We start from the raw sequence: 25,023 nt of genomic DNA on the forward strand, positions 1-25,023 counted from the left end.
GCCCTGGATGGGCATTGTATTAATTTTTGGACATGCTGACACCTTGTGGCAGTTCAGAGATATGACTGGCTGCCAAAAGGCCAGCTGGCTCGGCGTAACCCCAGCCTAGGCCAAAGCAGCGCAGACACAAGGTGGTGTGAATCTGCCCCACCCACCCACCCACGCCGTGGCGCCCGGCAGCCTACAGAACTTTCCTTCATCCGGGCCGAATTAAAGCACCCCTGTGCAGCTCCAGAGGTCACCCTTCCCATCGCTGGCACTGGCTCCATCCTCATGGACACTGATGTGAGCACAAGCCAGCCTGTTGGCTGATAAAAGCATTGACCAGGCAACCAAGTTGTGGCCCCTCCTGTACCTGAACAGAGCATCAACTCCTCTGATGATACAGAGAGGGCACAGATCTCTACCGGGCGTTATGTTACTGTGGGGCAGGGCAGGGCTTAATCAGGTGGTGAGCACGGCAATAGCAACTCTCCAGAACAGCATCACCAGCAGCTATTTTGCATCCCTCGGCCCCCAGCGCATGCGCACGCACACACACACGCACACACACACACCTGCCTTTTAAATATTAACCCTGGGGCAAGCTCCAGCTGTAAAACCTGTTCTGCCAGGGAGGCAGCCCCATGGCTCCCAGCCCCCTCCCAAGAATCTCTCTGCACTGCTGCTCTTAACATAAGGGCTGAGAAGGGTCACAGAGACCTCAAGCAAAAAGCCATGAACTCCCTGCTCCATATAGCACTGAGAGTTCTCTCTCTATATATATTTGCTGGGCTTCCCTGCCCTGGCCTACCGGGAACCATTGACTGAAAGATAAGAGCACTGCCCAATGCTTAGAGTAGGAGGGGACTGGGAGCAGACATGCCAAACCTGCGAGAAAAAAAACAGAAATTGGGCTTGTTTTTGGCTTAATTGGCTTGCGAGTTGCTTATTAGCTAGTTTTTGGCTTGTAGCTTGTTGCTTTTTTTGACTGGCTCCCGGCAAGCAGGGGCAAGGGGGGGAGAGAGTCAGGGGTGCACAGCGGGCCCTCCACAGTCCCAGATTGTGTGCCAGGGGGATCTAGTCACACAGAGTGTTGGGGTTCTTAGGGATTGGCTTGTTCTGGCCTTATTTTGAAATGGGATTAGCTTGATTTTTGGCTTATTGTGGAAGTCGGGGTGCTTATTTACCACGTGAAAGTTGGCAACTGTGACTGGGAGTCCGGGCTCCTGCATTCCAGGCCTGGTTTTGCCACTGAATCAGTGTGACACTGGGAGAGTCACTGCTTCAGGTCCTCATCAGTCCAACCAGAAGGGCACTGCCTGTTTCGCAAGGTTGTTGTGCATTGGCGTTTGGAACATGCCTCCAGTCTCCTCAGGCGAAGGGAATTACGGAAGCGCAGAGCACGTTTTTTCCCCCTGTACAAGCAGCAACCAAAGTGCATTTGGTCTGAATGGCCAGTTTCAAAATAAGGAAAACAGTAACAAGAAAGAACAACAGTAAAGTCTCCAGGAGACTTTCAATATTTCAGCCCATTTTTAAAATTTAAGATAGATGAAATCGAGACTTTTAAAAACGTTGAGGAAAAATCTTTCTCTAACATTAGCATTTGTTTCTGAGAAGTGGGAATTTATGCTACTCATTGCAGAGTCAAGTTAGCATATCTGGGAGGTCTGGTCTGCGTCACAACTGTTAAGCTTAATCTTAAATATTTTCAAGGCAAACAAGCCATCTCTCACAGTTTCTGTCTCTATGTATCGCTGACATCCAATAACTAGTCATTGGTTCCACTTCCCTCTAGTGGATGGATTTTGGAAAGACACCTGTCAGATGTAAAACCTACAATCATGACAGAGCTTTCTTACTACAGTAGAACCACAGAGTTACGAACACCAGAGTTACGAACGGACCGGTCAAGCACGCACCTCATTTGGAACCGTAAGTACGCAATCAGGCAGCAGCAGACAGACACACACACACACACAAAAGCAAATACAGTACAGTACTGTGTTAAACGTAAACTACTAAAAGAATAAAGGGAATGTTTAAAAAAAGATTTGACAAGGTAAGGAAACGGTTTCTGGGCTTGTTTCATTGAAATTAAGATTGTTAAAAGCAGCATTTTTCTTCTGTATAGTAAAGTTTCAAAGGTGTATTGAGTCACGGTTCAGTAGTTGTAAACGTTTGAAAGAACAACCAGAACGTTTTGTTCAGAGTTACAAACCACCTCCATTCCCGAGGTGTTCGCAACTCTGAGGTTCTACTGTATTGCAATAAGCAGCTGATTCTGTAAACATATGTTTTTTACGGGTGCTAAAATCTCATGAACCGCTTGCTCTAATGACCCCAAAGTTGGAGCACTAACTACCCTCAGCATGTGAATTTTTAGAATAGTCATCTTCTAATAGTGACTCTCAACCTTAACTATGGCGGAGCTGCTGCTCCATTACTATTTGCTTTTTATGTTACAGTAGCACCCAAGGCCATAAACCTTCCAAGCCTGGCGTTGTTTGGTATATGTTTGTCCACAATGGGGCCACACTCTGATGGGGCCCTGCTCGAAGAAACTCACTTACCCCATGAGAAACTGGTTTGTGGCATGGTAATAAATGACTGACGTTGTTTATATTACGGTAGAGTTTAGAGGTGCCAGCCAGGGACCAGGGCCCCATTGTGTCAGGCGTTGTATCATCTGTACTGTCAGAACCAGAGCCCTCTCATTTACCAGCCACTGAGATGGGGCTGTATTTAAATGTATGTGTTTCTTTCTATGTGTGCATTGTGTGTGTGTGTCCATGTGTGTGCACATGCACCCTCTCTTCCTCACTAGTGAACTCACTTGACTTTGATCAGTCTCTCCTTGGAGCACAAGTATAGTGCCCACAAGAGTCCCCAATCTCTGCGTCTCTGGATCTGTTCCTCCTGTTCCCCCTCGATCCACATCTCGGGGGCTGGTCATTTCTCCGTGATTTCTGCAGTGCTGGGAACTCCATGTGCCCACATTTCCCGGCAGAGACCCAGCCTATGCAGAGACCCGACCAACAGGAGACTAGCTGCTGAAAATGCACCTGGAACTATTCCCAGAGAAGGATGTGTACAAGTCTAGGAAATTGGATGCTAAATAAATAGCCTTTCCCTGCCAGTACTTCGTGTTCAGAAGATAACGGGATAATAAGTCTGTTCCGTTCCTCTACCTTGCCAGGGCAATTGTACCAGAAACTTCTGAGAAGCCACGAGGAACTCTTCTGGAGAAGGACTAACTAGCCCAGGGGCTTGGCATTGGCTATAGAATCATAGACCTGGAAGGGAGCTCGAGAGGTCAGCTAGTCCACTCCCCGGCACTCAAGGCAGGACTAAGTATAAAGCCTTTCAGTCTGTAGCTGGGCTGGTCTAAGTCCTATCCAGGTTGGTAGCAACTGGAAGTTGTTACCATCTGACACCTGTTTGAGTTGATCCTGCAAACACTCATTTGCACTCTCAATAACCCACAAAACCCCGTGCTTCTTGCCTGTTGCTCAAATATAACCCCCTGCAGCAGCTGGCTCTGAGAATTCCTCCATTCCTCTTCGCTCTTCAACAGTGCAAAGACTTGCAAGACTATTCACAGCCAGAGTGTGGCACTTAATTGGATTAGGCAGCTGCAAACCACTGCCCTATAGTGGATACAATCAGAACTGCCCACCGGCATGGGATAGGCCCTATGCTGCTAAGGAGAGTCTCATTTAGCCCCAAAACAACAAGGAGTCTGGTGGCACCTTAAAGACTAACAGATTTATTTGGGCATAAGCTTTCGTGGGTAAAAACCTCACTTCTTCAGATGCAACCTTCTTCATTTAGCCCCAGCAGTAGAGGCCTTTGATTCTGGAGCAGGAGGATCTGGGTTCTATTCCTGGGCAGTTCTAAGTGGCCATTATGCATATCATAGGGACAACAGCGAAATCTGACGTTGCTGTCGATCTGTGAGAACTTAACTACCATTCTAGGCACTACCGAAGAATGAAATGAATGGAAGAATTCTTTGTTTGGATCTGCTGTCCTCATCATCCTTACAAAACACTCTTTGGGCAGAGCAATACAATGGGTCCGTGATTAAAATTGCTTGCCAGCCTTTGTATTGCTTTGTAACTGCAGCAGCATGAAGTGATTAATTTTTTCTTTTTTCCTTTTGTAAAAAAAACCCAAGTCTGCGAAAACAGCAAATCCATTTGCTATGCCGCATGCACACAAACTGGATCATTTTTGTTCTTTTCAATACCTGGGAAAGGATGAGTGTGCCAGTGAGACACCGCCGGGATCAGCAGGTGGGAACAGCAATAGATTAGACAGAAACAGGAAATGTCTATACATACTCCAGGCATAGGCGCTGACTCTGTGGGTGCTCTGGGGCTGCAGCACCCACAGGGGGAAAATGGTGGGTGCTGAGCACCCACCAGCAGCCCCCCTATCTGCTCCTCACTCCCCCCCCCAGTGCCTCCTGCCCGCTGGCGGGCCCCGTGGATCAGCACCTCCTGCCCACCGCAATCAGCGGTTTCGCGGCATGCAGGAGGCTGGGGGGGGGGGGGCGAGGACCCAGTGCGCCCAAGGGAGGTGGCGGAACTGGGCAGGAAGAGGCAGGGCAGAGATGGAGTGGGGGCAGAAAGAGGTGGGGTGGGGTCTTGGGGGAAGGGATGGAGCGGGCCCTGGGGCAGAGCCGGGGGTCGAGCACCCCCCAGCACTTTGGAAAGTCGACGCCTCGATTTTACAATGAGGAACAGGTCGGCATAGCTTCCCATTCCGATGTCTTCCGTGCACGGGGAACCCCATTGCAGTGAGGTGAAGGACAAGAAAAAAACCACAGTTCACCAGGCCCTGCACCTGTGGGGTTCGATTTTATGAACCTTTTGATTTTATGAACTCATAAAATAAGGGTTTTACAGTACTGACTGATTCCCTGGCAATACTGTACTAGGCAGAATGAAGCAGGGTGGGGTCCTGCTATTACATACGCTACGGTCACATCTAGACTAGGGGCTTGTCTAGACACAAAAGTTGTCCCACTTTAACTATACCTCGGCTTGGCAGGAAATTATGGGGGGTTCAGACTGTAGGAGGGTCAAGCAATTATTAATGACCATCGATGAAGAGATTCAAAAAGTTAAAAGCTTTATAACCATTAAAACACAAACTGTCAACATCACGTGTCAAAAGACACAAAGTAAACAGCCTTAAATCAAATTCTAATAAGTTTTCAAGCAGCGTTTTTCTTACTTTGCCGATCTGTACATTCTGATTATTATAGAGGGAAATACCTTTTCATCGGTTTGTGGGTGTACAGGGAAATTGGCATTTACCAAACAAAGTCTAATGCTTTCAAAGCCTAACTCCACACACAGCACAGCGGTTGCCACCAGAGCTCTGCCCATGTTCGAGAGCTATAAATAAGGGGGAGGAAATATGGGGAGGAAAGTAGCAATCCCTTTTAACTCCACTGAACTATGTTGGATGGAAAAAGATTTCAAGTGATAAAGTTCCCATCATCCTGTCCTTAAACAAGCATTTCACAAAAGTATGGGGGCATGTCCCTCTGTACTAGACAACGGGGTTGGCAAGCTTCTCAAACTGTTCTCTAGAGCCTCAGCTTTCATGTTAAAAAAAAAGTAAGCTTTTAGCTGTTATGGTTGCAAAAAACACTTCAAAGCGTGACAAGCGTAACCCATGCAGCGACTCTGCCTGAGTTTGCAGAGAGCCTGAAACAAAATGGTTGCTAGCTCAGATGCCAATGACAATACTTTAAATGTTAACTATCTTGATCACATTGTGAAGATCTACACAATCGACTCAGTGACAGCTCATTTGGGGTTTGTCGTTAACGCCGCATGGCAGGGTGGAAGAAGGGGCACGATTGGTTTAATTTCCCCCGAAGTTGGGGAAATGCTGCCTTAAAGGCGTAATACCGGTCTCATTGCACTGGCTGGGAATCAAACCCCGGAGACAAGAATTTGGCCAAGGACTTAGCACTGCACAGGAAGCACCGAGCAGTAAAAGGGGAAGCGCTTTGCTCAGCCAACGGGGCCAGTTGGCCTGTATGGATCTAGTGGGGGGGTAATAAAAGGCCTGATAAAGAGCAACGAGAGACCTGCTAGTCGCCATAAGAAGCGTCGTGCCCAGGAAATTAAAAACCATACACTGCACTGCACAGGGCGGGAACTGGCGATGGCAGAAGAGGTGGCTTTGCTGGACAGGTCTCTGCCTTTAGCAGTATTTGCATCTGCTCCAGTGCATACGCTAGGCGGCAGGCTTGACTCGTGCTGCCTTGTTAATACACACACACACACACAGAGCAATAACTTAACCTCCTCCCTTCTAGCACCACGCGGGGAAGGACAGTGACACAGGAATAATAGGAACAGAGGAGAGGGATGACACGTGTAACCTAACCTACTGGCACGGCAGCCGGAGAGGCAGAGCCAATGACTGCCTTGCATGCACAATGAGTCCATCCAGCCCTCCCCAGTCTGTCAAGTCCTTAAGTTGCAGCTTTCGACTCCCTCGGCGTTCAGAGAAAAGATGATGCTCAGCACGAGGGGAAGGAAGATCCCGCTGCCAGGTAGACGGCCTGGGCACTGATCTCCACAGGGCCGGCTGCTGAGAGGTACGTGCTTTCCAAGGCGCTGCAAGGCAGGGTTCCCAAAGCAATCGCGTTTGGGATGCAAACTAAGAGCAGACTTTAATTTTCCAGCAGGGGGATATGGAAATCGGTCTTCCTCTAAAATGATTCATCCTGCTTCCCCTCCAACTCCCGCCTCACCAAACCTCAGGCGCGGAGGCTGAACAAGACGCAGGGCAAGCAGCAGGACAGAGCGGGTTAGTACCTGTTGGGGCGGAGGGCTGTGAACTCGGGCGCTGGGATGCTAGCCAGGCAAGCAATGCTAGACCGCGAGCAGGGGTCAAGGGAGTGCAACGCACTGTGCCGCTCGGGATTTGAGGGTCGGGATTTAATGAGCAGCCGCCGGCTCGTTGACAAGGACGGCACTGCTTAGTCCAGGGTTAGGCTCGCTGGTGCTCGGATAAGCTGGGATGGCACTTAAAGATACCTACTGTGGTTGCTGGGTTTTGTAGGACAAACAAAATTTGCTGCTGTGCACTGCGAAGGGTATCCTTTGTGTAGTGCTTTACACCAGCTCTTAGCAATGCAAAAGGGCCTCAGAGTTCTCAGAGGACTTGCTCTGCCCACAAGACAGCCAGAGCCCGCCTACCGACAGGAGGAAGGTGTAAACGGCGTGATCTTTTGGTGCGGATGCCAGAACTGGATAATGCAAAGGGCAACAGTTGCTGTTCAGGAAGAGGGAAAATAAACCCTTCCTCCCACTCCTTGGCATGGAAAAACAGGGCTTGAACTATTTAACATTTCTTAGGAGGTTTTGGGTCAATAGTGCCTGAGACATGACTCCACCATCCCGGGCCAGCGCCCTATCCCCCAGCCTTTCCTCATGTGAGTCGTTGACTGGACATAGTACAGAAGTGGTTTCTCAAAGGGGGCTGTCCAATAAGAGATTTAATATGCTGTCTGGGAGGCAAACATTTTCAAAGCAGTCTAGGGGACTGAGACACATCTGTTCATGTCAGTGTGTGGAAATCCCCAAGGCTGCTGTGAAAATCTTGCCCCACATTGCTCCCTGAGGTACTGTCACCTTGCAGTGAGTCTTCTGCAGACGGGTTACCCAGTTGTCTGTAACAGAGCTACACTACTCAGTGCCGTGGCTGTGGGGCCTTCCTTTCCTTTTCCTGTGAAGTCTCTGTCCCCTGGGAGCTCTGGAGTTGAATGGCTTCCACGTGCCACAGGACAAGGGCCGAATTACACGTAGGCAGCCGACAAAAGTCAAATCTGTGTCAAGTCACAGGTGTTAAGGCCAGAATGGACCATTCTGACCCTCTAGTCTGACTTGCACAGCAAAGGCCAGAGAACGTCACCCTGCATCCAGCCCCTATCTTGTGGTTGAGCTAGAGTGCATCTCTTGCTGACAATAGTCTATGTACTTGATATAATCAAACACGCATGTGTACTTGGGAATCGTAGCACAGTGTTACAGAGGAATTAAGAGAGGAGTGCGATCCAACGCCGGTCAAGCCAAGAGCAACATCCCCTGGGCTTCCATGATGCTCTAGCAGGGCCTTGGGCGTTCTGCGAACAAAAGAACACTGTCTGAGGTTTAGGCCATTGTTATTAGGTGTGTTACGCTAGTGCCCAGAGGCCCCATCAGCACATACATTCAGGGTATCTTCATGAGAAAGCAGCACCACTCTAGGTATAATCTTAAACCAGTGCAAGAGGCTGTGTGGACATTCATTTTGGTCTGCAACAGGTTTATTGCAGTTTCGCTGAAGTCAACGGGGAACAGGTTTAAGCTGAGGCAAAATGAGCTGCTTTTAAGCCGAAAGAAGAGCATCCGCACAAGGGCTGGCACTGGTTTAATACTCATTTAAGTTAAACCAGTGCAATGTCTGGGTGTAGACAATACTGCAGCGAGAGCGCGCCCCAGCCCCGAAGAGCTCACTGCCTAATGAGCCACAACAAAGGGTGGGAGGGGAAACGAGAGCACAAGAAGGGGAAGTGACTTGGGCAAGGTCACATGGCAGCTCAGTGGCAGGAGCAGAACCCAGGTCTCCTGACTCCCAGCCCAATGCCCGAGCCATGAGACCACACACTCTCCTGCTGGCTCCCCACCCCCCCACCGCCCCCTTTGAACCAGACAGTTTATCCCCCCAGGACGAGAGGAAGCGAGAGCCGAATGCCCCGGCTCTCGGAGCAGCCTGATGTTAACAGCAGCAGCCCTGTTCCAGCGCGAGGGAGCGCGTCCCCAGTTAATCAGCATTTAATTAAAGGACATGCTGACATTTGGAAACTAGAAACAACTCTCCTGTGTGGGTTGCCTCTCTCTGCCGCTCGCCTTCTCTCTGAATCACTCCCTGACATTTTGCCAGATGAGGATATGACTTTCTCCCTCCCCTTGTAAGAACTCATTGAAAAGAAGACGAAAAGCCACCCCTCCCCAGGGGGAGAGGATGGCGCAGGGCCCCGGGCTTTGGTAGCGGAAGGAAAGAGCGGCTGATCACCCCCTTGGACAGCGCGAGGGAAAGAACCAACAGGTGGCATCCCTGTAGCTTGCCTATCCCTGCAGGCTGCGGGGGAGATCCCAGTGGCATCCTACTGCCACGCTGCCTCTTCTGTCCCCAATTGACATGCAGCAGGGTCCTTGTTCCGCTGGGAATCCTGCTTGCAGGGAACCTGCCTGGCTGGCAGCCCAGTACACACATCGTTATCCTGCTGGGATTCTCCGCAGGCTGGCCAATCCTGCCATTCCCACCACCCCCTCCAACCACGCGACCTTCACTGAGCCCCAGGCCAGGACCTCTCTAGCTGTCACTCACTCGCTGGGCAAGTGCTGACTGACACCCTCTGCTCCATGCATCGGCCTTTCTCCTCCAGCCAGTCGCATACTCCCCATATCTGAACCACCACCTGCCTGGGCACCCGCGCTGGCCCTGGGAGCAAGAGGAAGAACTGAGGTCATTCCCTGTTTTGTTTGTTTTTGGTAGAGCTGGGTCCAAGCTGCAAAGTTCTGATGCGAGGTTTGAGACTGTTGGGATCCAGGGTTTTGGCCCATTAGAAGATAGGGGGCCAGCCCCACAACTCAGACCTGGATCTGATCTAGCTCAAGTGTCTAGGTTCAGTGGCTGGTTCAGAGCCCAGTTTAGATGTGGGAGCTCTCTCCTCCCCCCACAATCCCTCCTCTCATTCTCTTGTCTAAACCCAATCTGTTCATCCTTGTTCTCAGGTCGGTTTCCAATCCTCCTCTCTCCAGCCTGAGACCCGGGTGTGGTGAGCTGGGCAGGTCCAGCACAAAATCCACCTGGTCTGATTCAGGGCAGGGGGCTGCAGTGCCCATGGAACTTCCTTCCACCACAATCCATTTCCAATCACACAGCACCTCGGCACTGCACTTACAACTCACAGCCAGGAGACCCTGAGCAACCTGTGGGCTGAGACACTCCGGCCCTGTCTGCACTAGACATTGGCACGTTGCAATCCCGTACTGCTGCTAGTGCTAGTGTAGATGGGCTCCTAACATTTTCACGATCCTGTCATCTAGACCTACTCTGAGCGGGTTGGTCAAAATGCCAGCAGCCTGTCTACACTAGGGCTCCTGTTGTTACAACAACTAGTGGGAAAATTCAGGGGCTGAAGACTTGCACAGACAATTGGGTTCAGCGGGGATGTCCCAGGGTACAACCGCAGGGATAGGCAGCACCGCCCACATTTTATTATTAATTATATTATGGTAGAACCTAGAAGTCTCGCCTGAGATCAAGGCTCCGTTGTGGTAAGTGCTGTGCGGACATGTAGTGAGGCACACTCCGCGCCTCAGGGAGCCTGCAGTCTATACAGACACAATAGATGAAGGGTAGGAGGGGAAACTGAGGCACGGAGAGGTGCAGGGACTTACCTGAGGTCACACAATTGTTTGGTGGCAGAGGCGGGAACAGAACACAGGTCTCCTGACTCCCAGCCCAGGGCACAGGCCACCAAACACACCTTGAGCAGCACCTCTGCAAGGAGAGGAGAGAATGTTTCAGAGCCTCCCGGCACTGAAATCTGATCCTCACCCACATTGGCATGTCCCCTTCCTCTCCGCCCCAGTCATGCTCCAGCCCCGTTTCTCCTTCCTCTCGACCCGCCGTGCACACCTCAGCACTGCCACCCTCCCACTCACCCCCCCAGCATCCACGGACACAGCCTGCCAACTGCACCCTTGTGCACACCCGCTCATCCCCCCTTACACGCTGTCCTCTGGCTCCACCATGCACCCCACTGATACAGACACGGAGGGGGAGGGCACGTGGGAATGGACGTTAAAAGGCTTGTGCCCTTGGTGGGTATCTTAAGTCATGTCGGGGTGGGATGGGGGGGAGACGCGCAGAAGAAGGTGCCGGGGGCACTGGAACAATTTGTACAGTGGGGGTGCTGAGAGCCACAGAACCAAACTGTAAATCCTAGATCAGAAGGAAACCACCTCACGCCGGAGGTGTGGCAGCACCCGGTCCAGCCCAGCCGGCTGCCAGCCCCTCTGACAGGGCACCTCAAAGCCAGAGCCACAAGAGACTTAGGAAATGGCACCGAGCCCCGAGCTGTCTGCACATAACCCAGCGGAGCAGGCTGCGCCAGGCTTCCTCGCCGAGCCCCTCTGCTGTAACCCCCCAGACCGCCTGGCCCGGGTCCCCCAGGACCTGCACAGCGCACAGACAGCAGTTCTGGGACTAGCAGAGCGTCTACACTCCAGGGCGCGCCAGCCAGAGTCTGGAAAACACATCCAGCACCCTCGGCTCGCCCAGCTTAGCCAGCAGCTGCTGGGAATGGGGCCGAGGGAGCAGCCTGATTTGCTGGGAGCATGTGTTTCTCAGGGTGCGTGTGCACAACGGAGAGCAGGGCAGTGTGTGGGGGTGTGTGCATGCCAGGGGCAGGAGGAGGTGTGTGCCTATGTGTGTCAGGGAGAGCAGGGCGGGGTGTGTGTGGGCGTGCCAGGGACAGCAGGAGGTGTGTGCCTATGTGTGTCAGGGAGAGCAGGGCAGTGTGTGTGGGGGGGTGCGCGTGCCAGGGGCAGCAGGAGGTGTGTGCCTATGTGTGTCAGGGAGAGCAGGGCGGGGTGTGTGTGGGCGTGCCAGGGACAGCAGGAGGTGTGTGCCTATGTGTGTCAGGGAGAGCAGGGCAGTGTGTGTGTGGGGGTGCACGTGCCAGGGGCAGCAGGAGGTGTGTGCCTATGTATGTCAGGGAGAGCAGGGCAGTGGGTGTGGGGGGTGCACATGCCGGGGCAGCAGGAGGTGTGTGCCTATGTATGTCAGGGAGAGCACGGCAGTGTGTGTGGGGGGGTGCGCGTGCCAGGGGCAGCAGGAGGTGTGTGCCTATGTATGTCAGGGAGAGCAGGGCAGTGGGTGTGGGGGGGGTGCACATGCCGGGGCAGCAGGAGGTGTGTGCCTATGTGTGTCAGGGAGGAGAGAGCAGGGCAGTGGGGGGGGTGTGTGCAAATGCATGTCAGGGAGAGCAGAGCAGAATGTGTGAATGGGTGTGTGCACATGCCGGGGAGGGAGAGCAGAGCAGTATGCACTGGGCAGCCGGGTGTGTGCATGCGTTTGTGCGCGCACATTTGCACACACATGTGCCAGGACAGCAGAGCAGTGGGTGCCTGTATCCACGCCAGGGGAAACAGGCCAGAGTGTGTGTCCACGTGCACGCGTGGGGAAGCCAAGCAGAGTGTGTCAGTCACGGGGGATACCCGCCAGGGGAGCGTGGGGGGCGGGCAGGTGCATAGGTTTATCAACCCCATTTTGCAGAGGGGGAAACTGAGGCCACCTACACAAGGTCCCATGGGGACTCCTTGGGCTGGGGACGTGTCCTCACCCCACAGACACTCCCCTCCCCCAGCCCACACACCCGCTGCTGGGCCTGGAGAAGCAGCTGCGGACGCCCCTCACCCCGCCTCTGGCCCTTGCTCGGAGCCGGCTCCTCAGCGGCAGGCCTGCTTCGCATCCCACTTGCGTCAGGGCCCCCAAGCTGGGGCTGAACCGCCCTCCAGTGGCACGCAGCGGTACTGCAGCCGCGGGAGACGCCCGAGCCCCAGCCGGGGTCCCCCCCACGTGGCAGTAGGTGGTAGTGCACCCTGCTGTATAGCAACCACATCTCTACTGTAGCTTCTACATGGTGTCTCTTGGGGATGGGGGGCCAAATAGGGGGCCTATTGCAACGTCCCCATGAGCCGGCCCTGGCTGCTGCGTAAATTGGATCGCAGAGGCCCAATCTCACTTTGCTCCATAATCTTCTTTGGTGTCAGCGGGGAGCTGTCTGAGTGGAGTCTGGGCACAACAGGAAAAGTTTAAGGCAGCTCTTTTTGTGCCCCTGGAAGATGGGCAGCAGCGGGAACCCCTTCTCAATGTTGTCCTGAGCTAAGGCTAAGCTAATGAGGGGTTGGGGGGCCCAGAAGATAGCACATGGGGTTGGGACTCTAGCCCTACCTCTGACATTAACCTATTGTGCCACTTTGTAACTCTCTTCGCCTCAGTTTCCCCCTCTGTGAAGTGGGGATAATGATGCTGACTTCCTTTGTCAGGTACTTGGCGATATGGGGCTCAAAAGTGCAATAGAAGAGTGAGTTACTGGTAGTAGTGCCCTGGAGTCAGGACTCTTAGATTCTGTTCCTGGCTCTGAGCATTGGCATGTTCCATGATGTGGGACAAGTCATTTCACCTCTGTGGCCTAGCATCTCCATCCATCCATCAACAGTTCGCTGCTTCCCAGGCACTGTGTGCCTCAGTTCATTGCTTGTAAAATGCTGGAAGGAGCCACCGACACGAAAACCAGTACAATGTGCCAGCTGGGGTATTCATGCACCCCTGCCTGCCACTGGACAGGCTGGTCACCTATGTGTCACAGCCCCTATAGAGCTGCAGAAGAGTCTCCTTTATCTTAGGGGGTAGGGGCATGTGCTTTAGAAGGATCTGAGTTCTCTCCCTGCCATTGCTGTGAAGGTTAGAGGGATCATGGAGTGTAGGGAATTCCCAGATAGCTACTGATTAAATATGATATGGCTGGGCTTGATCCATAGGTCCAATGGCTAATTTCGGGCGGGGAGAGGCATCAGGCAGAGGCTGATGGATAAATATACCATATCTCTTCCCTTTTATAAACCAAACAAGAGCACAACAGCATCTGAGCATCCTCGGAGATGCCCCCTGCCTCCTGTGCCTTCTGCTACTCTTGAAACTGGTCCAGCATTTTTGTTTATCTGTTAGTCCATGCCAGGGATGGTAAAATGCAAACAGTGGAGAGGGATGGGGAGGGAGGGGAACCCTCACTGCTCGCTTCCCCTTAGCTGCTCATTTCAACCCTCTTTCGAGCAGAAATTACTCACATTAATCAAGAGTGAGAATGTGTTTGCAGCCCTGCAAATTTGGCAGCACAGAATCAAATTCCTTCAGTCGCAGCAGGAGGACAGGAGTCTGTATCTCCACTGCGCATGGCCTAATAGCTGTTGCCAGAGGAAATTGGATTTGAGAACTTCCCTAAATTAATCTCCCCTTTTAAAGAAATGCCTGGAGATCTACATGACGAATGGGTGTTTGTAACGGAAACTGATGCAAATATCCAACACATCAAATCAGTATGGATCCACCTCCCAGCATACATCTGCACAGAGAGGGACAACTAACTGAGTTGTTCTTTGGAGGCACTATCCTCTAGTGCAGGGGTCGGCAACCTTTCAGAAGTGGCGTGCCGAGTCTTCATTTATTCACCCTAATTTAAGGTTTCGCGGGCCAGTCATACATTTTAAAGTTTTTAAAGGTCTCTTTCTATAAGTCTATAATATATAACTAAACTATTCTTGTATGTAAAGTAAATAAGGTTTTTAAAAAGTTTAAGAAGCTTCATTTAAAATTAAATTAAAATGCAGAGCCCCCAGACCGGTGGCCAGGACCCAGGCAGTGTGAGCGCCACTGAAAATCAGCTCTGGCAAGAGTGCCAGAGGTTGCCTACCCCTGCTCTAGTGGCTAGAGCAGAGGACAGTCATTTAGGATGCCTGGGTTCTAGCCCAAGCTGTGGGAAGGATTTTATCTAGTCGTAAGAGCAGAGGACTCAGAGTCAAGACTCCTGGACTCTGTTCCCAGTTCAGCCACTGATTTGCCCCGTGACCCTGGACAAGTCACTTAACTACTCTGTACCTCAGTTGGTCCTGCTATATAATGGAGTAGAATAACAATTATCCCCCTCCTGGGGTGTTGCGAGGAACCCATGTATGCGCTCAGGTGCTGAGACACACATACACTGACACTAAATACATTTCATACGCTGGTACCCAGGAATAAGAGCCTTAATTGCTCCTCTTCCGACTGGCTCCCCAGCAGGACTCGGTCCACTCCTAGGATCCCACTGCTCCCTGGTTAGTTCTTTACATCACCCCCACGCCCGCCCCCGTCCCGGCAATGCCAGGTGCAGATATGTAGGATGGGGCAGAGTAGCGAAGATATCGCTGGACGAAAAAAAGGAGGGAGTCAAGAATTCTCTAAGCAGATTCTGCTTCTGAGGTGTTAGACCATCCCAGGGAGTCTCATTTCCCTGGACTCCTGGCTGCCGGTACCTTTGATCTTACATAAACGTCTCACCCGGCCGAGGTCACTAACTCTGTTTGTTTTTATGGGAGGCCGTGTGGTCCCATGGATCGGGAGCCAAGAGAACTGAGTTTTAATCCCAGCTCTGCTTAAAACTGGCAGCTCCCCGGGGCTGTCTCTGTGTTATACGTTTGTGTAGGGCCTAGTGCAATGGAGCCAGGGCCTCTAGGCACTACCGTAGTACAAATGGAAAATAACAACCAGCAATTATGAAGGAATAACCAGTAACTAGAAAAATGGTCACAGTAACCTGCGTTTAGTAACTGGTCATTATTAATTAAGAATCCAGTGAATAGGGAATCCTAGGGAAGTTTACCTCCTCCCCGCCAGACGCTCAGCACTCCAGGGCCCGGGCTGGGGGATGAGGCTGGGGGTGGTTAGAGAGCTGGCATCTCCCTTGTGTCTGTGCTGAGAGCTGGGAGCGGGGGTGCTTCAGTTCAGTCTGGAAGGACAGCCAGGCTGCCCAGGAACGCCAGGCGTTATCTGGGAAGAGCCGGCAGCTGATAAGCTGCAGCCTACAGCTTCAATTAAGAAGGATGACGGAATGGCCGAGCTGCCCCTGACAGGTGCGAGCTTATCAGGTTCCTGGCCTGTTCGCACCGAGGAGCCTGGACACAGGTGCCTGGCGCTTTAACGGAGTTGCCGCTGCTCAGAGGTGATTGCTACTTCATTGGCTTATTTTTAGCAGCGCGGCTGGGAGTAAGATGGATGGGTTTTGTCTTGGGTGAGACTTTTGCTGACAATCGGAAGCCAGGCTTATGGGTTGGGGGCGGGGGGAAGTCTCACACTCTGTGCCTCCTAAACATCGCAGGCCAAATCCGGAGTAGTCCTATTGACTTCGGTGGTGCTAGGCTTACACCAGCTGAGCACCTGGCCCCTGTCCTCTTTTGGGGTTGGAGAAGGAAGGGGTGAGCACATCAACTCATTGGTTCTCTGTCCAATCCCTCTGGAAACATGGGCAGCTGCACAGACGAGAAAGGCCCTACGGAATCCAGGGGAAGCTTTCATTGCGAAACAAAAGCTGTTCACGGCGATAGAAAGAGAGTAGCCCCCCCGGCCCATGATCTGTAACTGCTATGGATCTAAGGACAGACAGACAACAAGACAAAGCTTGGAGGAAGAGAGGCAATGGGCAATTCATATACTGGTCAGATCAGTTCAGTGTCTGTGGGGTAGAGCACAGGGCAAGGAGTCAGGAGATCTGGGCTCTGCCACTGACCTGATGAATGACCTTGCTCAAGTCACCTACGCACTTCTGTTTCTCCTCCCGTGCCTTTGTCTGCCACAGCCATTTAGCGTATAATCTCCCAAGGGCAGCAGGCATATCTTTGGGTGTGGACAACCCCTAGCTCCTGGGCCCCTGGGCTTGGGTGGGACTTCTGGGTGCTAAAATAAGTCGCAGAAGTGGGTGTGTAAGAAGGACTTAAATCTGGGCAGTTTTGGGAGCTTGCAGATGAGCTTGGGGCAGTTGTATTGGGCACAGGGGGCCGTGGGGATGAAATATATAAACGAAAACTGGGGGGGGTGGGTCTTGCAGGTAAGGCACTGAAGTGGGGCTTGGGGGGGAGCTGTGTTCCATTCCCTGCTCTGCCCTAGGGTCCCCCTGTGACCTTTGTGCGAGTCACTTCTCCCATGTGCCAGCTCCCCATCTGTAACCTGGGGATAATCATCCTTCCTTTGTCTATTTCACTAGTGAACTCCTTGGGGTGGGACTGTCTCCTGTGTGTATGTACAGCACCTAGCGCAACAAAGCCCTGATTTCAGACAGCACCTCCAGACTCCCCTGTCATTAATAACCAATATGACAGCTAGAACATGGGCCGCACTGCTGATTTTAACTAACGCTGTATTCAAACACCCCCTCCCCCCTCCAAAGCTCCTTATTTGCTAGTGAAAATAAGACTTGTTCCCTTGGCCACTTTCTCTTCGCTTGGATTCTTCACACCTGAAATCAGCTTGGTCACGCTGCCGAGATCAACCGCTGTAAACAAAAGGCCTTGAAGAGCGAAGTAAGCGAAGAACAACAAAACCACAGTCACTTCTCGGGGCCCTGGAGAGCACGGAATTAAAGTTGAGCTACGCTGGTATGAATTGATTCAGGAGGATTGCTGTTAAGTAATTACATTCAATGAGAGGCTGCCAATACAGTTTGCTATCAGTTGTCACTTTATATCAAGTCTAATGGTTCTGAGCATACAGATTCCTTGTCAGAGGGAACGCTGGTGTGTGATTATTCAAATGGAGCATAGCAGCAACATGGTGAGAAACCAGGAATTAGGCAGAAGTCCTGGATTCCAGCCATCGGCAGCCAGGTACCAGTGCAAAGCCCATGTGTAGACAGGCTAAGCTGCTCTAAGCCACAATGTGTACCTGTGCAAATCACCTAGGTTCCAAGCAGTGATGGTTCCCCAACAGGGCACATGGTGACTTTGCATCTCTGCACTGGTGCAGCTATGTCGGTGGCTGGAATCAGGGCTAACGCACAGGACTTGAGCAAGGGGGATTTAGGGTGTTCACCTTGCACGGGGTGTTAGTGGGATCCCTAGGCAGGTGCCGTGAGGTCCAGGGCACTGGGAAGAGAAGCGGTTGTGGCGACAAATACAAGGACCTGAATCTGAAAGGGGCTGCGACTCTGGGGGACCTGCCAGCTGCTTCGTGCGATGGCGGACGCTTGTCGCCTGGCAGGAGTGCAGCCCCATCTCCACAGCAAGGGGACTAGGAAGGAACTAGCCAGGTGCTGGCAGCAGAGCTCAACCCAGCCAAGGCGGAGGGGCATGGTGAGCAAGGAGCAAGCCTTCACCCTCCACACCATGGGCGGCGTGGCCATTCCAAATCCCCTCGAGCTGGGAGATTCCTCTGCACCAACCCTCTGTGGGTAATGGACATCGGGCAGCCTGGTAAAGCCCACGGGGCTGTGGATGCAGGAGTGAAAGTCTAGCTTGCATTCAGTGGCAAAGGGGTGAGGGCTGAACGGAGCTGAAAGCCGGGTCCTGCTCTTAGGCAAAGCTTGGAGCATACCCACTGTGTGTCCAGAGCTGGGGTCGGAAACATTAAGCGGGTTGAAGGATCGAAGGATAAACCCCAGTGGCCTGGTTCTCTGCTCTATAGTGCCTTCTGTAGGTGCATAGTTTGGAAGAACAGATGGGACCATTCGGAACACCTGATCTGCTACCTGCAAAACCCAGGGCAGACAGCCTCAGCCAGTGATCCCTGCATCCAGCCCATACCTCCTGGGTGAGCCGGAGCACATCTACCTCATGTGTTCACGTCTGCCTCTGCAAAGCGTGGGCACTTCGACTTGGGGTCGTTTCACACCCCCCTTGCAAAGGATAGCGCAAGGAGCCAGGCAGAGGAACCGGGCTCAATGTCTCTCAAACATCTGCCTGAACTGAGGAGTCATTTATCCTGGGGATAACCATGAAAGTTCCAGATGGAAACGACCTAATGAGGTCATCAAGCCGGGCCCCCATCCCAGCGAGAGCAGCAGAACGGCCTGGGGCATTCTTCCAGACTGCCTGGTTATTAAACAAAAAGGAGAAGCTAATCGTACGAATACTTAGGATCAAACCCTCCCGTTACACCGGTGTAACGGTGTCACGCCATTGAACTCTGTGGAGTTACTCTGGATTTACACTGTGGATGTTTGGCTTCTTGCACTTCTCTAGCACACTAAGGATGTGAGCCAAAGCATATTGAAGTCAGTGGAAAGATTCCCATTGATTTCAACAGGCCCTAAAGCTTAAAAGCCCTTTACAGACTAGAACTAGTTAAGCCCCCTAACACTCCTGTGATAGAAAGCAGTATCCAGCCGCTCCATTCATTTTGATGGGTATCCCTCTGTAAACCTGCCACCAGGTCAAAAGCCTTTTCAGGGAGCACTGAAGGAGTTAACCCCTTTGCACCACACACCCCTGCAAACTCCTTTGGCAGTTCCCACCCTGCCCCTCCATCATTTTTCAGCCAAGCCCAGGCCTGCCAAGCAATTGAAAGCCTCAGTGTCTTTGCTTCACATCCAGCAGCACCGGATGATTGAATCTTGACCTTTATGGCTCAGGTTTATTAACTCCCTGTCCCTATCCGTGAGGATTGAGCATGCGGAGACACAGAGGAGACAAAGAGAATTTCCAGTGCACAGCCAGGGATTGTGGTGAGCTGAAATTTGCACCGTGGAAGAATAATTCCAGGCTGGGTTAATGTCGGAGTGTGTCGGTCGCTAGAGCTGAACAAATAATGAGCAGCTCACAATTTATTCTATGACTGTGGGCCCAGATTTTTAAAAAGGAGCTGTGCACCTAGCAACTCCCTTCTGCAGGACAATGGCAGCTACTGGCTACTGAACGTTTTTGGCATTCCAGACCAAAGTGGAGGTGCCGAAACGGAAGCTGAACTCTTCTGATAATCTAGCCCAGTGCTTCATTCTCCTCTGGTAGAATGCCCGCAGGCTGATCATGATTTTCCCAAATATGTTTGTTGTTTGCATTTATTCAATGACTGTCCTATTGGATTGTGTTTACCTGACGGTTCTGTGGGAGAAGATTAGAATTCTGAACTGTGTTGTGCAGTTGCAACCAGTCAGATAAGCCATTCAGTGTGGCTTTCTGCTTCCTCACTGGATAAACTTGTGCAAGCAGTTTGCTTTGAATGTTTGTGGAAAGCAAACACCAAGGTGCTTGGATATGATGGTGAAGGGGCCTGTAAGTAGATAGATAGATAGATAGATAGATAGATAGATAGATAGATAGATAGATAGATAGATAGATAGATAATGTCTATGGGGAAAGCAAGCAAGCAAGAAAAAAAGGGTGTGAACATGGCCAAAGCAAATTCTTTAAAAAAAATTAAATGAACATTTGCAGACAATGCCTTGCAATAGTTTTCCCAGGTCTGTCCAACCCTAAATCACAGAGCTTCTTGCTGGAAAGGAAAAAGTGAGGGCTCTGTGTGTGAGAGAGACACACCAAGAGATGAGTGTAAGTCTGTCTGTGGATTCAGAGCCCCTCAGAAGCCCCCCCCTCCCGCTCCCAACCTGCACCACCGGAGGTAGAAGCTGCCTACTAAAGCATGACGGGGGGCCAGCAGTCTGCAAGGTCTGCAGGGGGATATTGATTAGTTTTACAGTGTAAACTGACAGAGCCTATTTGGGTGATGTAATGAAGACAGATGATCCCGGCCTCTCGCTGCTCAGCTTCAGGGAGGGAGGAAAATCATAAATCGGATGCTGGAGATATACTCTATTGCTCTCCTTGTCTCGCCCCTATTGCTCGTCTGGTCTCCTCCACTCTGCCTGTCTCTATTCCTCTCTCTGTTCCTTTCTTTCTCCCTTGTTCCTCTTCTTGCCCTCTCTGCCCCTGACTGTCTCATCTAGGCCCGTGTTTTCTATAGTGCCTCTCACCATTGCGCCTGGTCTCCAAACTGGCAAATGGGTTCAGCTCACACTGCTTTATTCCTTGGCCTTCTCTAGGTACCCCGTCCAGATGCCCTCACTCACATGTCCAGCCCCAGTGAAGGCAATGGGTCGAGGCATGCCGATCTCCCTGCGCGTAGGGGATCTCACTGCCTTCTTCACCATGAACCAAGGCCAGCTAGGGTGACCAGAGAGCAAGTGTGAAAAATCAGGACAGAGGGTGGGGGATAATAGGCCTCTATATAAGAAAAAGTCCCAAATATCGGGACTGTCCCTATAAAATCGGGACGTCTGGTCACCCTAAGGCCAGCCCTACTTAAAAGGGGACATAACTCCATGAGTGATCAATGGGAGCTGTGCCTGCTCATAACCAGACCAACCTCACCTTCCAACTGCCTCCTTTCTCCTTCCCGTTCCATCTCACTCCCTTTTCTCATTCGTTCTCTTGCCTTCTCCAGCTTTGCTTCACTTGCCCGACACATTATTTCTTAAGTTCCCTAATATCAGGAGTTGAACTGAGCATTTCCTTTCCCCCTGTGGTTGATAGACAGCCATCTCCTCTTCTGCACCTCAGGGATCCTGCTAATGAAAAGACAAAACAGCAGCCAATATGTGTCCTATCTGCTAGCCTAACACGCTACAAAACACCCCCCCTCGCCAATGGACGAGGGGCACAGAGTAAATAAGGAGCATTGCTCAGAATAACAGTATCAGGGAACTATCTGCACTGTAGTCAAGCACAGCACCTTATCCTGGGGCTCATTCAGTGTCCACTAAGTCCGGGTGTTAGAAGCTGATGAGTTCTTTTCACAGGAAAAGTTTGACTGTTTTAGTAACTAGCAGATGGTGGGTTTCTTTCCCAGTACAGACCAGTTCTACGTAATTGAATTCAAGCTTGCAGGGTTGCCTACTTCAAGTGTTCAAATAGCATATATCAGTCCCATAAAATCGTGCGAGTGGCTTAAAATTCACGCCATTTAAAAAAAGAAGATAATACATTTTTGATTCTTTTTATTTTGGACCATTTAGGACATCGTGTTTTCAAGCTTTTCTCCACAACCATGAAGACTGGATATTTACTTTTTAAATTGTTTTAATGTGAGATTCTCCCATCATCACAGGACTGCAAGGGCTGGGGCTTGAAGAAAAGCACCCAATATCACACCACTTGAGATAAAATCACAAGAATTGGCGAAAGTGTTAAAGTAAGAACATCCGATCAAATCAACAAAACGTCATGAGTGATTCTCCTCTCAAGCTGACTTTTATAGACGTTAAGGACAAAAGGGATCCCTGTGATCATCCCAGGCCAGAGGATTTCACTTAGCAATTCCTGTACCAAACACAATAACTTGTGGGCCAGGTAGAGCGTATCTCTTGGGAGTTGGTCCAATGATTAATTACCCTTGCTGTTAAAAATTTACACCAGTTATTCCTGATTCACTGGGTATTACTCATCCTGAGCTCATTAAGACCTCATGACTTGGAGATAATTGGTAAAATCTTGCAAAATCTAGGGGAAATTGCTTTCCAGTTGCACAATCCCCAGCTCCCAACAGCCAAGCAGAAAGGCACTCGTGTCCATTTGGACATTCATGGCAAAAGAATATTGTTTCTTCCTGGGCTAATGGAGCTAATTTCATAAATGGATCCAACTCCTGCTCTCACTATGTGTGGAGAGCTGCCAGTGATGTTAATGAGAGCAGTATGAGAGGACAGAAGGTCCTAGGCGGCCCACAATTTGGAAGAAAATAAATCTAAAAATAGGACACTCCAGGTAACATCAATAGCTATTATTGGACGCAAATGTGTTGTAATCACAGCAGTGAACCTCTTTAAAACCCGCAGAAGAATATCTCACATATCATAACAACAATTCACAAGCGTGCAATCAATTGCAAGGATATTTTTCTGGCTCTTCTGAGCATTGCTAGAACATCATTCCTTAAATTCAAACCGTAGCCCCTCACTGGGGGGATCTGGTCTCTGAATGGCATTGAGTTGGTGGCTGTTAGAAGGCGAATTTTAGAGGTCCTTTTTCAGGTAGACTATCAGATTCAGTGGGAGTTTGCCTGTTTAAGGGCACTTGGTCACAGGTGAGTAAGGAGCATAGGACGTGATTCTTTGTGAGTTAACTTTTAAATAAAGGCAAGACTGGCCCAGTCTTACTCTGGGAGTAGCTTGCTTCATGTATTTCAATGGGGCTGAGGTACTACACAACATGAGTGAGTGGGCTCAGAATATAACCCTGAGTGACCAATTACTTTCTAGTTGGTTGTCAATTTGCAAACTGCCTTGGGCCAAATTGTGACCCCCTTCCTCACTTGTGTGACCCATTCTTCACCTATTAAAGCCAATGGGGCGACTCTTGTGCGTTACTGCTCCCCAACGGCAGGGAAGCGTTCGCAGGCTAGCCCTGTGTGTATTAAAGGTATTATTTCCAACTCATGCTCTCTGCCAGCGTCCGTCAGTCTATCATTCCTGGCTCTGGCAATCTTGTGCACTATGGGCAAAGCAAACACCTCCTGTGCCTGGCAGAACAGTCTGACTGTTCCCACAAGCTTGACCCTCGTAGCAAATCATTTCTTGGTGGCAGTTCACTTACGGAAAAATATAAGCAAATCTTATATGACACGTTTATTTTTGCCATCTCTTCATTAGCTCAGAGCAAAAATCCTGCCAAGCTGCATTGTTGGGAATTATGCAAATTAAGGACATCAAGACAATTTAGAAAAAAACCCTACAAACGAGGACAACGTCAAAGCTAAACTGGTGCCTGAAGATGACAAAACTCTCATGTTGCTACTGGTTTGGGGTTACATAAAATTAATTTGCAATAGCGAAGTCCCTGGTGGACTCCATAGATTCTCTGGCATTTCTCCCTTTCCGCAGCATCTCATACACTTATCTCTTCCATGCCACCCTGGCCTCTTCTCCTCCCTGCTTTGGACGCAGTGAAGCTGATTTGAGTCAGATCCAGTCTGATCTTCACTTGCTGCTGAAGGCTCTGAGCTGGGCTTTAATTGTCAGGTTTGCTAGGCAGCATTCAGACAGGCAGCAGGGTCCCCTGCTTGAATCTATATACGGGCTTTCTCACTCCCTCTGCATTAGCTTCAAGCAGGTCCTACTCCTCCACTTCCTAAGCTTTACCAGGCTATATCATTCTAACCTCACCTCCTGCTATCTGTGGTCTTGTATGGACTGGCCACCACACTGTGGCATAGGTGCTGGAACAAGGGATGCTGGAGATGCGGTAGCGCCCCCTGGCTTGAAGTGGTTTCTCTCATATACAGGGTTTACAGTTTGGTTCAATGGCTTTCAGCGCCCTCACTGTACAAACTGTTCCAGCACCTATGCACTTGGGGATGTCTACACTGAAATCAGAGGTGTCGTCGCAATCCAGCCACACCCATGCTAGCTTTAATTGAGCCAGCACAGCTAACAATGGCAATGAAGATGCAGTGGCACAGACCCTGATGTGGGGTAGGATCACAAGTACATACCCAGGGTTTGGGACAAGCTTGTGCAGCCCACATTGAAGATTGCATCACCACATCTTCCCTGCTCTTTTTAGTTGTACTAGCTAGATTAGCGCAGGTGTGTCCACATGAGCTGCAATCACACAATGTAGTCATCCCCTGAGTGTACAACAGGGACCTTTCATCACTTCCTGGGCATCAAAAATAGGCATCGACAAAAATCCTTGGTGTAACCCTATTGATCCCCGTGGATTTATGTCAAGACTGAATTGAACACATAGAATTTCCAGATCTAAAAGAGCAGGTAGGTCCTGTCTAGTCCAGTGCAGGATTGTTTCCTGTTCTACATTGTCTAGCATTGGCCCCAGTCTAGTTTCAAATGTCCCAAGCAAATGAGGCTTTCCCTGCTCCCTTTGTGAGATTGTCTGCAGGCTAACAGAACTCACTGTCTGAGCCGCCTAGTGCAAGACTTCACAATCCCGTTTAGAAGCCCACGTTGGAAAAGTGGACATGTCTTTGTATCTGGGATGATGTCAGATAATGCAGTCCTACCCCCAGGTCTGAATTCAGTGGGGCAGCAGGGGTGTAAATAAGAGTAGAGTGTGGCCCACGCTGTAGGTTTTAACCCTGAATAAATACATATTTAATAATCAATCATTACAGTCACACCATCCAGTACCGGCTTTATGATATCTAAAGTGAATGCAGAATTGATAGTGATGGCAAAACCAAACCAAACCCAAACTGGTTTGCCTTTGCTTGTGCAAAACTTCATAGGGATGGATGTGTGTGTGTGTGTGTGAGAGAGAGAGAGAGAGAGAGAGAGAATGGGTGGGTATTTTATTTCCTTTTGTTTGCAAATTGAAAGCCAGGATGTGTATTTAATTCTATCTGAGCCCACAAGTCCTGAGGTGGGGATTGAGAGCGGTTCCAGTTTGGGTCCATAATGAAGAACCTGAACATCAA

General features: G+C 50.6%; 1 protein-coding gene and 1 long non-coding RNA gene across 5 annotated transcripts in view; one reads left to right on the forward strand and one right to left on the reverse strand.

Annotated features, from left to right (window-relative positions):
* Positions 1-6,334: 6,334 nt before the first annotated feature.
* Positions 6,335-25,023, forward strand: part of BLACAT1 (BLACAT1 overlapping LEMD1 locus) — a 65,994-nt gene continuing 47,305 nt past the window's right edge. Inside the window, exon 1 of one of the 4 annotated variants that reach the window (XR_010600385.1) lies at positions 6,335-6,610. The gene's annotated coding sequence lies outside the window, so the exon portion shown is untranslated. The remainder of the gene's footprint in view (positions 6,611-25,023) is intronic. The other 3 variants (XR_010600387.1, XM_065591509.1, XM_065591508.1) reach the window with 3 other exon arrangements.
* Positions 6,602-12,591, reverse strand: LOC135982905 (uncharacterized). The gene is made up of 3 exons (XR_010600388.1): positions 12,487-12,591; positions 10,464-10,566; positions 6,602-8,140 (listed from the first exon to the last, which is right to left on the reverse strand). It is a non-coding gene; the product is annotated as an uncharacterized LOC135982905 (long non-coding RNA).

This window comes from Chrysemys picta, chromosome 4 (assembly GCF_011386835.1).
Source record: "Chrysemys picta bellii isolate R12L10 chromosome 4, ASM1138683v2, whole genome shotgun sequence".
Lineage (NCBI taxonomy): Eukaryota > Metazoa > Chordata > Testudines > Emydidae > Chrysemys > Chrysemys picta.